Source organism: Zea mays, chromosome 10 (assembly GCF_902167145.1).
Source record: "Zea mays cultivar B73 chromosome 10, Zm-B73-REFERENCE-NAM-5.0, whole genome shotgun sequence".
In the NCBI taxonomy this organism is placed as follows: Eukaryota; Viridiplantae; Streptophyta; class Magnoliopsida; order Poales; family Poaceae; genus Zea; species Zea mays.
Genome location: NC_050105.1, coordinates 127936878 through 127950205, shown reverse-complemented (window position 1 = coordinate 127950205; position 13328 = coordinate 127936878).

Below are 13328 nucleotides of genomic sequence, written 5' to 3'. Positions count from 1 at the left end.
ACCACAAGAGATCAAACACAGAGATGACACAGTGGTTTATCCCGTGGTTCGGCCAAGACCAACGCTTGCCTACTCCATGTTGTGGCGTCCCAACGGACGAGGGTTGCAATCAACCCCTCTCAAGCGGTCCAAAGACCAACTTGAATACCATGGTGTTTTGCTTTGCCTTTCAATATCCCGTTTGCGAGGAATCTCCACAACTTGGAGTCTCTCGCCCTTACACTTTCGATTCACAAAGAAATACGGAGTAAGGGAGGGAAGCAACACACACAAATCCACAGCAAAATGCGCACACACACGGTCAAGAATCGAGCTCAAAAGACTATCTCAAAGTTCTCACTAGAACGGAGCTCGAATCACTGAGAATGACAAACGAATGCGCAAAGACTGAGTGTGGATGATCAAGAATGCTCTAGGGTTGCTTGGTGTTTTCCTCCATGCGCCTAGGGGTCCCTTTTATAGCCCCAAGGCAGCTAGGAGCCGTTGAGAGCAAATCTGGAAGGCCAATCTTGCCTTCAGTCATCGGGTGCACCGGACAGTCCGGTGCACACCGGACACTGTCCGGTGCCCGATTTCTTTCCTTAAACGGCGCAGCCGACCGTTGTGGATCTGGGAGCCGTTGGCGCACCGGACATGTCCGGTGCACACCGGACAGTCCGGTGCCCCCTTCCGACCGTTGGCCCGGCCACGTGTCGCGCGCAGATTCCGCGGCCGACCGTTGGCTCGGCCGACCGTTGGCTCACCGGACAGTCCGGTGCACACCGGACAGTCCGGTGAATTTTAGCTGTACGCCGTCGGCGAATTCCCGAGAGTGGTCACTTCACGCCGAGTCAGCCTGGCGCACCGGACACTGTCCGGTGCACCACCGGACAGTCCGGTGCTCTAGACCGAACAGCCTTTTGGCTGTACACAGCCAACTTATCTCAAACTCGATTTCTCCTGTTTCAAGCACTTAGACACAATACATTAGTCTTCAAAACAATGTACTAAGGCTTAGAAACATACCTTTACTCTTGATTTGCACTTTGTCCATCCATGATCATAAATTCACACTTAAGCACTTGTGTTGGCACCCAATCACCAAAATACTTAGAAATGGCCCAAGGGCACATTTCCCTTTCAACTGTCCGGTGCACCACCGGACTGTCCGGTGGTCCCAGCTGTCAGAGCTCCAACGGTCGAACCCTAACGGTTGGGTAACATGGCTGGCGCACCGGATAGTGTCCGGTGGCGCACCGGACTGTCCGGTGCGCCCATCGACAGACAGCCTCCCCAACAGCCATTTTGGTGGGTGGGGCTATAAATACCCCCAACCACCACACTTCAAGACATCCAAGTTTTCAGCCATTGTATTCAATACAAGAGCTCTAGACTTCATTCCAAGACACAAACAAAAGATCAAATCCTCTCCCAAGTCCAAGAGCACTCCAAACAATTAGTGACTAGTGAGAGAGAAATATTTGTGTTCATTTGAGTTCTTGTCGCTTGGATCGCTTTTCTTCTTCCTCCATTCTTGTTCTCAAGCAACTTGTAATCAAGCAAGAGACACCAAGTTGTGGTGGTCCTTGTAAGGGGTCTAAGTGACCTGTTGATTAAGGAGAAAAGCTCACTCGGTCTAGGTGACCGTTTGAGAGAGGGAAAGGGTTGAAAGAGACCCGATCTTAGTGACCACCTCAACGAGGAGTAGGTTTGCAAGAACCGAACCTCGGTAAAACAAATCACAGTGTCACACTCTTCATTTGCTTGTGATTTGTTTTCGCCCTCTCTTTCGGACTCGCTTTTATTTCTAACGCTAACCCGGCTTGTAGATTGTGCTTAAAGTTTATAAATTTCAGATTTGCCTATTCACCCCCCCTCTAGGCGACTTTCAATCCTATACGCCTTTGTATTTGATTCATACCCTAGTAAAAACCCTTCTACTGCCTTGGGAGCAAATTTAGAATGTCTACCTTTCTTCACCAAAATGTAGCATTTGCTCCCAAATACACGAAAGTAAGAAACGTTGGGTTTGTTACCGATGAGGAGTTCATAGGAGGTCTTCTTGAGAAGGCGATGTAGATAGAGCCGGTATATGGCGTGGCAAGCTGTGTTCACATCTTCTGACCAAAACCGCTCGGGCGTCTTGAACTCTCCAAGCATCGTTCTCGCCATGTCGATAAGCGTCCTGTTCTTCCTCTCTACCGCACCGTTTTGCTGTGGTGTGTAGGGAGCGGAGAACTCGTGCTTAATGCCTTCCTCTTCAAGAAATTCTTCAACTTGTAGATTCTTGAACTCGGACCCATTGTCGCTCCTTATCGTTTTCACCTTAAGCTCAAACTCATTTTGAGCCCTCCTTAGAAAGCGTTTTAGGGTCCCTTGGGTTTTTGATTTGTCCTGCAAAAAGAATACCCAAGTGTAGCGGGAAAAATCATCAACAATTACAAGACCATACTTACTTCCCCCGATGCTAAGGTAGGCAACGGGTCCAAAGAGGTCCATGTGGAGGAGCTCGAGTGGTCTTGATGTTGTCATCACATTCTTGTTGTGATGAGTGCTTCCCACTTGTTCCATGTCTGACATGCTGCACAAGGTCTGTCTTTCTCAAAGCAGACATCAGTTAGTCCTAACACATGATCTCCTTTTAGAAGTTTATGATGGTTCTTCATCCCAACATGTGCTAGACGGTGATGCCACAGCCAGCCCATGTTAGTCTTAGCTATTAAGCATGCATCTAGATCGGCATTGTCTTTCGAAAAATCAACTAAGTAGAGCTTGTCATCTAGTACACCCTTAAAAGCTAGTGAACCATCACTTCTTATAAAAACAGATACATCTACATTTGTGAATAAACAATTATAACTCATGTTACATAATTGACTCACAGACAATAAGTTGTACCCGAGCGATTCAACTAAAAACACATTGGAGATAGAATGCTCGGATGTAATGGCTATCTTTCCTAATCCTTTAACTTTGCCTTGGTTCCCATCTCCAAAGATAATCGCATCCTGGGAATCCTTGTTCTTGACGTAGGAGGTGAACATTTTCTTCTCCCCCGTCATGTGGTTTGTGCATCCGCTGTCGATAATCCAGCTTGAGCCCCCGGATGCATAAACCTGTAAGGCAATTTAATCTTGGGTTTTAGGTACCCAACTCTTGTTGGGTCCTACAAGATTAGTCAAAATAGTTTTTGGAACCCATATGCAAGTTTTGTCTCCCTTGCATTTGGATCCCAACTTCCTAGCAACTACTTTTGCATTCTTACATGAAAGAACAAAAGAAGTGTTGCAAGCATGAAAACAGTAGTAGATTCATTGCATATTTTCCTAGGCACATGAGACACAACATTATTTCTACTAGGCCTACTTCTACCATGAGCAAAAGTAGAGCTAGAGGCAAACATAGCATGTGAATTATTACAAGCAGCACGAACATAACTCTTATGATGATTAGAACATTTAGCAATTTTCTTATCATAAATAAAAGCATGGTTCCTTTGAGGACTACTTGCCATAGGGGCCTTCCCTTTCTCCTTGTTGAGAACAGAAGTCCTTTGGCTTGTTAAGTTCTTGGTTTCTCTTTGAAAACCAAGTCCATCCTTAATTGAAGGATGTCTACCAACAGTCTAGGCATCCCTAGCAAATTTTAATTTATTAAAATCATCCTTACAAGTCTTAAGTTGAGCATTAAGACTTGCCACCTCATTATTTAATTTAGTAATAGAAACACGATGTTCATCACAAGCATCGACATCAAAATCCTTACATCTATTACAAATAACAACATGCTCTACATATGAACTAGATTTATTAACTTCCTCTATCTTAGTATTTAATTCATCATTTAAACTTCTTAAACTAGAGACAGATTCATGGCAAGCAGACAACTCAGAGGATAGCATTTCATTTCTTTTAATTTCTAGAGCAAGAGATTTTTGAACACTAATAAATTTGTCATGCTCTTCATACAAAATATCTTATTGCTTCTCTAGCAATCTATCCTTTTCATTTAGAGCATCAATCAATTCATTAATTTTCTCTACTTTGGCTCTATCTAAACCTTTAAATAAACTAGAGTAATCTACTTCATCATCGGAGGATTCTTCATCACTAGATGAAGTGTACTTGGGTGTGTCCCGAACACGTACCTTTTTCCCCTTGGCCATAAGACATGTATGGCGTTCGTTGGGGAAGAGTGAGGATTTGTTGAAGGCCGAAGCAGCAAGTCCTTCGTCGTTGGAGTCGGAAGAGGAGCAGTCTGAGTCCCATTCCTTTCCAAGGTGTGCCTCGCCCTTTGCCTTCCTGTAGTTCTTCTTTTTCTCCTTCTTCCCGCTCTTTTCTTGTCCCTGGTCACTATCATTATCGAGACAATTTGCAATAAAGTGACTAGTCTTACCGCATTTGAAGTAGGAGCATTTTCCCTTTGTTTTATTTCTGTTGGGGTACTCCTTGCGTCCTTTGAGTGCGGTCTTGAAGCGCTTGATGATAAGCGCCATCTCATCTTCATTGAGTCTGGCAGCCTCCACTTGAGCTACCTTGCTTGGTAGCGCCTCCTTGCTGCTTGTTGCTTTGAGAGCAACGGGTTGCGGCTCGTAGATGGGTAGTGGACCATTCAAGGCGTCATCCACGTATCGTGCTTCTTTTACCATCATGCGCCCGCTCACAAATTTTCCGAGTATCTCTTCGGGCGTCATTTTGATGTACCTGGGGTTTTCACGAATAAGATTGACAAGATGGGGGTCAATTACAGTAAATGACCTTAGCATGAGTCGGACGACATCATGATCCGTCCATCTTGTGCTTCCATAGCTTCGGATCTTGTTGACCAGGGTCTTGAGCCTGTTGTAGGTCTGAGTTGGTTCCTCTCCTCTGATCATCGCGAACCTCCCCAGCTCGCCTTCCACTAGTTCCATCTTTGTGATCATAGTGGCATCGTTTCCCTCATGAGATATCTTGAGGGTGTTCCAGATTTGCTTGGCGTTGTCCAAGCCACTCACCTTATTATATTCATCCCTACAAAGTGAAGCTAGCAAGACAGTAGTAGCTTGTGCATTTTTTATGAATTTGCTCATTTATGAAAACGAGATTGTCAGTACTATCAAAATGCATTCCGTTTTCAACAATCTCTCAGATACTAGGATGAAGAGAAAATAAATGACTACGCATTTTATGACTCCAGAAAGAGTAGTCTTCTCCATCAAAGTGTGGAGGTTTCCCAAGTGGAATTGATAGCAAATGAGCATTTGAATTAAATGGAATACGGGAATAATCAAACGAATAGTTTTGATTAACTGTTTTCTTCTTTGAAGAGTCATCGTCGTCGTGTGGTGAAGAAGACGAGGCATCGCTGTCGTAGTAGATGATCTTCTTGATGCGCCTCTTCTTCTTCCCGTCTCTCTTCTTTTGACTCGAGCCTGAGTCAGTAGGCTTGTCGTCTCTTGGCTCGTTGAAGACGGACTCCTTTTCCTTATCGTTGACCACCATCCCCTTTCCCTTAGGATCCATCTCTTCGGGCGGTTAGTCCCTTAGATAAAGAGTACGACTCTAATACCAATTGAGAGCACCTAGAGGGGGTGAATAGGTGATCCTGTAAAATTAAACACTAAATAGCCACAAAACTTAGTTATAGAGATGTTAGTGCGACTAAGTAGTTTTGAGGCGAGTTCTTGTGGACAAAATAATCACAGAGAAAACAATCACAAGAGACACGCGATTTTATCCCGTGGTTCAGCTAAGTAACACTTGCCTACTTCCACGTTGTGGTGTCCCAATGGACGAGGGTTGCACTCAACCCCTTTCAAGTGATCCGATGATCAACTTGAATACCACGGTCTTTTCCTTTAGTGTATTTTCCCGTTTGCGAGGAATCTCCACAACTTAGAGTCTCTCGCCCTTACAATAGAGATCACAAAGAAAGCACAGAGTAAGGTTGGGAGAGCAACACACACAAGACACAAATTCATAGCACACACACGCACACAAGCCAAGACTTGAGCTCAAAACGTAGCACAGAGAGTTCACAACTCGAATGGAGCTCAAATCAGTAACACAATCGATCAAATGCGCGGTGGCAGAGTGTGGGAGTCTTAGAGTGCTTAGTGAATACTTAGTTGCTTCCTCCATACGCCTAGGGGTCCCTTTTATAGTCCCAAGGCAGCTAGGAGCCGTTGGAGGCCAACAAGGAAGGTTATCCTTGCCGTCTGTCGAGTGGCGCACCGGACAGTCCGGTGCGCCACCGGACAACCACTGTAGCTTGTCCGGTGCATGATTTCCTTCCAAATCGGGCAGAGCCGACCGTTGTTCCTTCGGGCCAGATGGCACACCGGACACTGTCCGGTGCACACCGGACAGTCCAGTGCACCCAACTGACCGTTGGAGCAGCCACGCGTCGCCCGCAGATTGCGCGACCGACCATTGGCGCTGGCGACCGTTGACTCACCGGACAGTCCGGTGCACCACCAGACAATCCGGTGATTTTTAGTCGTACGTCGCCGTCGAATCCCGAGAGCGGCGAGTTCACCGAGGACCAGCCTGGCGCACCGGACAGTCCGGTGTGCCAGGCCGAACTGGAGTTTGGCTGCTCACAACCAAGTCTTTTGCAATCTGATTCCTCTCTTTTCGGCACTGTTTCTAGCACTTAGACAAACAATGTTAGTTCACAAAAACAATGTACTAAGTCTAGAAACGTACCTTTTACTTTGATTTGCATCTTTCACACATTTAGCACATTAGTACTCAAATAATGTGTTGGGCATCTAATCACCAAAATACTTATATAAATTGCCCAAGGGCACATTTCCCTTTCACTTACGCCATGAAGGTCGTGGCGGTCGATGTCAGATACACTAGCTAGATTGTGGGACATGTTGGGCCTGATATGCTTAGCTGGCCGATACTACAAGAGAAGGAATACTGCACACGAGGAAGGGATCAAATAGAAAAGAACAACGAATGCATCATCTTCCTCCTCCCTACGGCATCACCTTCCTCTTCCTTGGTTCCTCATCTTTGGCTGCTTCTAGGGTTAGAGTTTCTCTTCCTTAGTCCTCCACCTCTTCCTGCTAGCTTGCTCATAATCTCCCATCTCAAGATCGTGTCCCTGCTTGGATCCCCTGTTACCAATGATCCAATTGTCATCTGTGCTCTAACGGTTTTCCATGGAGTGGGGTGCTAACAATATGGTATTAGAGGCACCAGTCCTCGTGGAGGATGATTTCATCTCGGTCCTAGCAGAGCTTGCAGCGTGCGAGAAGCGTCTCACTGCTTGGATCGAAGGTGTACCTACCAAGTGTTCGGTGAAATGTCCGAATGTCTTAGGCGGCTTTCACGACAACTACTACAGGGAACGACATTGACAAGTTGACCAGTATCGAGCCTGTCATCTAGGGCGACCCCATCTTCGACCAGTATGGCGATGGGGATCACGGTGGCAATGCCACTGTAGCCCTATCCAAGTGTTAGTGAATGACGACTTCGTGGAGCTGCTTGGGCACAACGAGAGCGTTGTCGCGCAGTCCCAGGCGCACTAGAGATCGGCACCGACCTTCGACCCCGACCGCATGGGCACCAGCGGCCTCACCGACGAGCAGATCGTTGTGTTGTTCCCAGACATCCTCAATGACGCGCTGGAGAAGGACCTATACACGCAGCTCTAGTACAACACCATCACAGACACTGCCCCTCACCACGAGGGAACATTCTCAGGACCGACCTCGAAGCCTTCGTCGCCGCCGTCGGTTGGGAGCATCTGTGTTGAGTCGAGTTGGGTCGTCGACATCTGCTCGACCTTCTGCGGAAGCAACATGGTGACCAGGGCGCCAACAAGGGTCAAGTGGAAGGACATGACATTGTAGTCGAAGGTTGTTGCGTTTGTGATCCAAATTCTGCATATAGAGGTCGTGTTGGTAAGCAAAGCAGAGACCCATCGCCGAGAGACTTGGGCCGGAGCGTCTCCAAGGCAGTGGTACAAGAGGTTGGATTCATGGTTTGAAGCAGACTCTGAGGCAGTGGTACAAGATGTTTGATTCATTTATGATTTCTAATGTCTTTTAAAGGTCCTAGTATAATATCTATGTCTATATTAAATTTGTTAATGGTTCACCTATCTATTTGCTATTATATATTGATGATATCTTGATTGTCGCCAAGAGCAAGATGGAGATCACTACCTTAAAGACACAATTAAGTAGTGAGTTTGACATGAAGGACCTGGGAGCCGCTAGAAAGATTCTTGGTATGGAGATTAGGAGAGACAGGAAATCTGGTTTGTTGTTCCTCAGTCAGCACAGTTATATTTAGAAGGTTATGCGTTGTTTTAGTATGCATGATTTTAATCCAGTAAGTACTCCCATTGCTCCTCACTTAAATTTGTCATCTGCTCAATGTCCAACCAAAGATGAAGATTTAAAGTATATGTCAAAGGAGTCTTATTCTAGTGTTGTTGGTTCTTTGATGTATGCTATGGTTTGCTAGCGTCCAGATTTGTCATATGCTATGATTTTGGTTAGCAGATACATGGTGAATCCTGGCAGGACACATTTGGAAGCTGTGAAGTGGATTTTCAAGTACCTGCGTGGTACATCTAATACTTGTTTACAGTTTGGCAAGGTCAAAGAGGGACTTGTTGGATATGCTGATTTAGATTATGGAGCAGATCTAGACAAGAGAAGATCATTGACAGGTTATGTATTCACAGTTGGTGGATGTGTTGTCAGTTGGAGGGCATGTCTACAGCCCACAGTTGCTTTGTCTACTACAGTGGCAAAGTATGTTGCAGCTTGTGATGCTAGCAAAGAGGCTGTTTGGTTGAAAGGTCTATATGCCGAGTTTTGTGGAGATACATCTTGTATTACATTATTCTGTGACAGTCAAAGTTCTATTTGCCTTACAAAGGATTAGATGTTTCATGAGAGGACAAAGCACATTGATATTAAGTAACATTATATCCGAAAAATAGTTGCAGAAGATAAATTGAGGGTATGCAAGATCATTACACACTTCAATCCAGCTGACATGATGACTAAACCTGTTCCTGGAGCCATGTTTGAGCTTTGCTCGAACTTGGTTCATATAATTGCTTAGCCCTGGTGGCTTTGTTGGCACTAGCAGTTTGTTCCTTCTATTATTGAGAAAGTTGGTTACAAGTTATGGCTACAAGATGGAATTTGTCTCAAGGTGGAGATTGTTGAGTTTGTGATCCAAATTCTGCAAATGGGGACCATGTTGGCGAGCGGAGCGGAGGCCCGTTACCGGGAGGCTTGGGCTGGAGCGTATATATTAGTGACCCTAATTAGGGTTTGTAGCGCGTCGTCTTTTTTACTCCTCTTGTAAGCCACGGTCTACGGACAACGTTCTGTGAACATTCCACATATAGTGAATGTTTCGTCTGACTGGTACCCGTGGTTTTTTCCTTTACATGGAAGGGTTTTTTGGTGTGTCGTGCTCTATAATTTGTTGGTTGATCTACTTTGTTTTTCATGCCTTTTCTGTAACACTAGGTGAGTGCCCGTACTTTGTTACGGCGACAACATGTTATAACAGAATACATTAAAATTTGACATGAATACATATTGATCATTTGAAGGTATAGTAGCACATCCAAAAGCGCAGCGACAAAGCATGTTGGCAACCATCCAATACAATCCTAGGAGAGATTGCAGAACCATGTTTTTAGGACAACGTAGATAACCATTTCAGATTTTCAAACATAATACAAAGAGGGGCCTATTTTAGCTCAATGAAAAATACATTATTCTAAATATTGTAAAATCAAGTTTTAGACCAAGAGTGCCAAGTTATTTATTCGATTGTGATATGTCCTTTTTGTCCAATTGTCGGTAAACAGATGTCACACATGTTGCACAAAAATAGTAACTAAACCTAATTAGTTGTACAACTGTAACCAGACTCCCTAGGAGTTATTTATTTAAGATTACAATAGGTCAAAATCAAGCAAAAAGATAGGGATGCCATGGATGCAAGTCATAACTTATGCATATCAAGGGAGAATGATAGCAGTTATTTATTTCTCCATGAATAAATGAAAGTCCATTTGGTGCATCAAGGTTGCCTACACTTTTGGCCCTAAATGCCGATGTTTATCTCAACTTGGATTGATCCAACCTCTAAGAAGATGACAAAAGAAAATGCTCAAACATCTCCTGACTTTTTGCCTATGTACCAGCAAATGCATAGTAGTTTGATATTGTACACTTTTTTAAAAAGGCATAATAGTAGTTTGATGCAAAAAAATTGAACGAATTATCATAATTTATCGATATAGCACACGATGGTAGATACATTGGTTGCCAAATCTGACCACTACCACTCAACCCTTGGAAAAAACACAGACATTCAAAGTAATGCTTACCAATGCATTAGTTACAATGTCTCATAAAAATCCAGTCTATATGAATTGCAGTTCTGACACTTTCAGTTTCCTTGTTTAATGAAGCTTGGAAGTTAGGAGCACCATACTGCCATTACACAGATAAATACAGACACAGATAATGAAGAGATGTGTTGGAGCCTCCATCTTGAATGGATGAACGCAAACCACCAAGGAAGTCCAGTATCACTTAGCAGTATTCCTAAAACCAAGCAACAATTGAAAATCGATGAGCTTGTTATCAGCAGTACTCGCGAGAACAGAGAGAAGTTGCTGTTGTAGAAAGAAGAAGAATATGTCGCTGGCAAGAAGGAAAAGAGGGGCTTCGATCACCAAAAAAATCCTACGTACGATAGACACATTTCCTTTATAATTTCTAAAGATCGATGTTGCCCAAGTGCGAATGGGGCTTCGTCGTCGCATGCTGAGGCCGCGGCCGTAGCGCAGACCGGGGGTCGGCCGCCGTGCCTGTGCCCGCGCGCCGTCGTACGACGCATGCGAACGGGGCCGTGGCACCCACGCAGGGGTCGGGACGGTCGCGCCCGCCGCTGTGGCCTAGGGGTCGCGCCCGCCGACGCCGGGGCCAAGGGTCGTGCCCGTCGCCGCTGTGGCCAGGGGCCGCGTCTGCCCCGCCGGGAGGGCCGCGTGCCTCGCCCGCGCCATCGGGTGGGGGTCGTGTCGCGCCCACTCGCGCCGGGGCCGGTGGGGCAGCGCGCCGCCACCGGGGCTGAGGCCGGGGCCGCGTCCGCGCAGGGGCCGCCCTCGCCGGGGCCATGCAAGGCCGGTGCGCCTGCGCAGGGATCGCGCCCGCCGCCGGTGGGGCCTGGGCTTGATGCCGCGCCGTCGCCAGGGCTAGGGCTCGGGGCCGGTGCCGCCATGGCCGGGTCTCCCACACCCGCGCCGTGGCCGGGGCCGAGGACGCTGCGCCAGCCGCGGGCGGTCGCGCCCGTGCTGTCGCAGGGGTTGGCCGGAGAGACGCTCTCGTCGGGCACATGGGAGAGTGCGAAGGCGAGGTTGACCGTGACCGGCTCCCCCGGCTCGCAGCACAGCCTGGACGCATGCACGAGGGGAGCCAGGGCGAGGAGATTTCGGATCGGAAATGGGGGAGGAGATCACGATGGTGCATGCACGAGTGGAGCCAGGGCGAGGAGATTTCAGATCAGGAATGGGGGAGGAGATCACGGTGGTGCATGCAATAGCTTGGGGATGGGGTGGCGGGGGCCGGCGGCGTCGCTGGAGCCGGAGAAGAAGGCCAACTCGTGTTGGTGTCTCACCGAGGGCAGGGGCCGCTGGTCGCGAGACGGGGGAACTGGGGTGGGGGCTGGGTGGGTGGGGGCATCGTAGGGCGATACGACCATGCGGCGGCCATACGAAATCCTGGACGGCGATCTCGGGCGGGATTGTCTGGGTGCTTACGGAAGTGGTCGAGGGAGAGGCAGAACATGGTGTACGGTGTAGACGCCTACACACCGTGCTTATAGAGTAGTAGGGAAGAGTGTCGAGTCGTGCTGGTGCGCACCACGACACATCATCGTCCGGCGGGTCTGGGAGCACCTATGGGGGATCCGGGCTGCCTAGTGACAGCGTCCATGTACAGTATTTGAAGTCCCTCCAAATGCAAGTTTAGGTCATGTGGATGACTTCTGGGATGGCGCCGATGAGGTTTCCTGGTGCTCACCGTTAACTCATTCCACAGATGGCTCCAGGAATGAATTCAAGTTGCATCCCTGCAACACAGGGCCTAAGTCAGATGCCAAGATTATCATACATGAACCACACCCTGCCAAATCATATCCCTCTGAAGTCTGAACTCATCTCCAGGTATGAATCTACTGAACGCTGCGAACCCGGTGCAAATCGGTCATCTCAGCAAGGCAAGTAGTCCCTTCCTTCACCTAGATGGTGGGCGAGCAGAGGTGGACATCAAGGTGCTTGGGTCTCCAAAGATTGAAGTTGTTGATGTCACCGGCGTTGTAGTACCCGCCCACCAAATCTACCTGCACTCCGGATATAGATATACTATACATCGAGGTCGGGTGGTCATCGTAGTGCTGCCGTCGCTGAGGCTGGACTCGCCGAGCTAGGGAGCCCGGCCATACGGTTGCCCGGCGGCAGCTTGCCGGAGCGTGGGTCCTCGAAGTAGATGATGGACTTGGCGACCGCGTCAGCGTAGTTGAAGGCCGCGGCGCGGCCTAGAGAGCGAGGAGCAGCAGCAACACAACACACATGTTGATGAGCAACCTGCTCAGGGTCTCCATGGCTGGCTAGTGAAGTCTCCGTGAGCTCGAGTGGAGAGTATAGATGTCCAAACGGACCGGGCTTACCGAGCGGCCCGAAATCCAGCACGGTTTTGGCCCGGCACGAACCCGGTACGGCACGTAGGGAACTGGGCCCGTATCGGCCAGGTCCGGTCACCGGGCCGTGCCTGGGCCGAAGGCGTGGCATGACGGGCTAGGTCCGGCCGTCCCGATTTTATTTTTTTCTATTTTTTCATATAAATACATATATTATACTTGAATATAGAGTATAAAACACATGAAACATGTGTTTTTGTTGGTTATGCGGGTGTAAATAAATGTATAGAGCTACTAAATATGGTTTAAACCATAAAAATGCATATTTTAGGATATTTTTATCATTTAAACGTCATATAGGCATGTTAGGCCCGTCGGGCCGTAGACCGGTCCGGCACGATTATTAACCTAGTGGGTCGTGCTTCGGCCTCGCTTGAAGCCCGTGGGCCGGCACAGCACGGCCCGCTAGCTAATCTGGGCCGGGCCGACACGGTCCTAATCCGTGTCAGGCCTAGCCGGGCCGGCACGGTCCGCCTATTTGGACATCTATAGTGGAGAGGAAGGCGAGGGCAAATGAGGAAGTAAGCCTGGTTCCATTAGATTGCCGAGAACATCATAAGTGTATCTCGGTTCTATATTTGAAAGAATCCAACGATGATGAACAAATGT